This window comes from Cyprinodon variegatus, unplaced genomic scaffold (genome assembly GCF_000732505.1).
Source record: "Cyprinodon variegatus isolate N-32 unplaced genomic scaffold, C_variegatus-1.0 Scaffold45, whole genome shotgun sequence".
Lineage (NCBI taxonomy): Eukaryota > Metazoa > Chordata > Actinopteri > Cyprinodontiformes > Cyprinodontidae > Cyprinodon > Cyprinodon variegatus.
Window position 1 is genome coordinate 2,017,727 of NW_015150498.1, and position 2,929 is coordinate 2,020,655.

General features: G+C 41.5%; 1 protein-coding gene across 1 annotated transcript in view; it reads right to left on the reverse strand.

Moving 5' to 3' along the window:
• Positions 1 to 2,929, reverse strand: part of LOC107081959 (slit homolog 1 protein-like) — a 57,852-nt gene that overhangs the window by 14,409 nt on the left and 40,514 nt on the right. The window lies entirely within an intron of this gene.

Sequence of the window (2,929 nt, forward strand, 5' to 3'; positions counted from 1 at the left end):
TAGCAGAAACAATCAGCCTCGTTCAGTGGCGAGGTTTTTCTTTAACTGTGCGATTCTAAATGAAAAACCTTTCGAAAGTGTACAACAGCACAAGTGTTAATGTCCTAAAGTGATTTGAAGGAAAGTTTAACAAAGCAGGTTTTATCTTTGAAGCTGTTTTCACAGAATCCATTCTGTATCCTTAGAAATTTGGCCTTTATGAGTGTGAGACGGTGCCAGCTGGATGAGTCACATCCTCCTCAACAATAAACCAACTGAGCATTAAGGCTCTCAGCACCTGGTTGAGTGGCCTCTTTACCTCAAGTCTCTTTTGACAGAATCTGCTATTTTAATCAAACCACAACAACTGTGATTTTTTTTTTTGAGCCCAATCTCCAACAATATTTTCTCTGAGCTTCAATCAAACAAAAGCATCAACACAAACTGAACTGCAGCCATCTGAGAAGTTGGTAAAGCTTTAAGTCCAGGAGTTTGAGACTGTCAAACTAATACTTTAAATCAACAAGCAGCTGAATGGGGGGAATTACTGTAGATGTCCCCTCTGTTGAATGAAACGACCAAATTTCAGTCAGGTTCCTTTATTTAGCATTCAGAGCTCTAGAATCCATGCTCCAAAGCCACAGAAAAAAGGGGATCAAGCACAAAGTGACTCCACATGATCCAAAGTGACGCCCAAAATCTTTACCTTTAGCCTATATAAAATGAAAGCATGCTCACAAACCTGCACGTAAAGTTTAAAGTGATCTAATGAAGACAAAAATATCTGATCTTTTCCTCTCAACTGTTGTTGAGGTTAAACCTACAAAATGCAATAAATGCAAAGATGTGAAATATTATACATAATCATGTTAGTTATTATCTATGAACTGCAAGTCTCAGCCTTTATTTTTGTGTTGCCTTAGAAAACGCTATTGATAATCACATAGGAGCGGGCTGGGCGATAATTCAATACCGATATATATCGATCGATAGACGTGTGGCGCAATAGAAAAAAATAGGGTCGTTAAAAGTTCGATAAAGAAACGCAGTTTTCCTTCCTTCTCATTGTAGCCTAGCATGTAGATTAATGCTAGTCACTGCTTCCTCCCAACCAATCGCAATCGTGGACCCAGACACGCCGTCACAAAGCGCCGCCCTCTCAAACCACAACACAGAGCACATGAAGACGTCGCAGCAAGGAGAGGCGGAGGAAATTGTTCCAAAGAAGGGTTTTTGTAGTTCGGCAGTCTGGCAGTATTTCGGTTATGGCAAGTCGGACAAAAAACAAACCAGAGTCATCTGTAAAATGTTTAGGGAACTAGTGAAAACGAAGTCTGATAACACAACCAACTTATTTTATCATTGTACGAGCTGTGTAGGCCCCGGCGTGGCTCTGCATCATCCTTCGAGGAATCTTCGGGAATTTCTGCCAAAACAAAGCAGCCGACCAAGCTAAATCGGGCTTCCTGGTTTGTGATAAATACGACAAAGCGTCCAAGCGGCACAAGGATATTACTAATGCTGTAACATGCTTCATAGCAAAGGATATGCTGCCGTTGTCTGTTGTTGAAAAACCTGGGTTCAAACTGCGGCTCGCCACTCTGGATCCACGATACGAAATTCCGGACCAAAAGTTTTTTTCAAACACAGCGCTGTCAGTATTTAATAACATAACTCAGGTCTCTTAAGTTATTTTTCTTTAAAACAATTCTGTTATGGCTAAAAAAGTTGGTTAAATAAAGATTTAATTGGAAGTCTGTGTTTGTGTTCTTTATTAAAGTTAAATCATTTATCAATATCATAAAATGTCCAGGCAGAGCTGCACATAAAATATGGTTTCAAATCTTTTCAATAATTATCGATATTGATCAATATGCTTTTTTTTTTTTATCGATAAGCTTTTTTTCTATATCGTCCAGCCCTATTACACACTGTAGCTTTTAGCTCTATGGTTGTCCACTTCCACAAGAAGATGAAACTGGGGTTGAGTTTGAGTTCAGCAGCGGCGTCCACCAAGGACCAAAACAGCAGGATTTGCTCACAAACACCTTATGAGGATCGACTGAATTTCAAATTCAGATCAGATTCCTGATTGGGAGGTGTTCCTGAGAGGCTGATTGCCCCTCTTTATCCCCTGTATACTAAAATAAGCCTGAAACTCAGGCTGATCAAAAAAATTCTCGCACGACTGGAAATTGGCCTCAAAAAGGTAAAAAAATCGTACAGTGTAAGCCCAGCTTTAGGCACTGAACATTTAGCGTCTCAGTTTGGCCCAGAGCTCTAGTTGGCATTCTTTAGTTGAGGCGTCCAGCAGAAACCTGATGACAGCTGACTTCTGGTGAGGACAGGAAGTACGACATTCAGCTGAACCCTCGTGACAGGAAGAGAACTGTCCTCCTGACACCCAACGGTGTCAGCAGGACTCCTCATCATCTCCTTGATGCGCTTTGGAACCAAATCCTAAATCAGATCATTTAAAATTTCACACCTTGAACAAAAGGTGATGAGAAGCAGACGCCTGGGTTCTTAAGTGGTTCAGTCAGCAGAGGAACCCTGGCAAAGTTGACGCCATCTTTGATGATTAGAAGATGCTACACCAGGTTCAATATAACCAAGGTGAGCTGGAGCCTCGTGTCCAGAAACAGCAGCACAGGAACATTTGCAGATCACAGGGTGGACTGTAGGAAAACACCCTCAATTCTGCTTAACAATCACACCCAAGCTCCAGGAGATTCTTGTCTAATTCAGGGCATGAATTGAGATGAGAAAGTCCCTTGAGCTGCCTAAGCTACGTAACCTGACTCCGCCAGATGAATTTGCTCCGCATATCCATCTGGAAACCTTCCGTAGAAGTAATTTAGGGAAGGGGCGAAAATACTGGTTAGCTGATTGGCCTATGTTGGTGATAGACGGGCCAAATAAACCAATCAGATCAACGAAGCATATGACG